The sequence below is a fragment of the Mus pahari genome, chromosome 1 (genome assembly GCF_900095145.1).
Source record: "Mus pahari chromosome 1, PAHARI_EIJ_v1.1, whole genome shotgun sequence".
Classification (NCBI taxonomy): domain Eukaryota; kingdom Metazoa; phylum Chordata; class Mammalia; order Rodentia; family Muridae; genus Mus; species Mus pahari.
The window spans coordinates 160,671,863-160,672,549 of record NC_034590.1 but is presented as its reverse complement, the minus strand read 5'-3'; positions in this window follow the sequence as shown (position 1 = coordinate 160,672,549).

Here is a 687-nt window from a genome sequence, read left to right as displayed (position 1 = left end):
ATGTACATGTTTTATTTAACCTACATTTTTGTAAAATGTCATAATAGGGACTCAACAAACCTTTATCTTAGATTTTGAGGAATAGTCTGCAAGATTATTATTTGGGTGACTGTTATAGAACTGTGGAAACATGAAGGCTACATAAGACCTCCATTAGATATGTCTTAGGTTGATACCATCTCCATTCATCTGAGGCAAGGCCAGAGTTTGCAGACAAGGACTTGTCAATGCAACACATTTTTGAAACACTCACAGATCTGTCAGGTGGAGAATTTTAATTTGATCTTGGCCACATAATCTAGTCTTTTGTCCCAGGCTTGGTGAAAGTATCACAGGTAAAGTTATTATGGCACTCCTTTCCTTCTAAGATTCTTTAAACTCTTAGACCTGGACTTTATAAAACATACCTGTCCTCAAACATCTATGCAGTGACTATCAACAAGCAGAGGGCTGAAGTCTGTTAACTGAGATTTTTCCATTTAAAAACATCCCTGATACTGTGTTATAGCTCTAAGTTATGATACAATTTCCCATGTCCTTGGAACTCAAAGGCTTAAGATTTGGAATTATTTTCCACAGAATGTTTCCTTTATCTTAATCTGCCAACTACCATTGATACGGTATCAGTATAGGCTACATTAGTAGAGGCAATACTTAAAAATAATTCCCATAACGTTCTGTAGAACT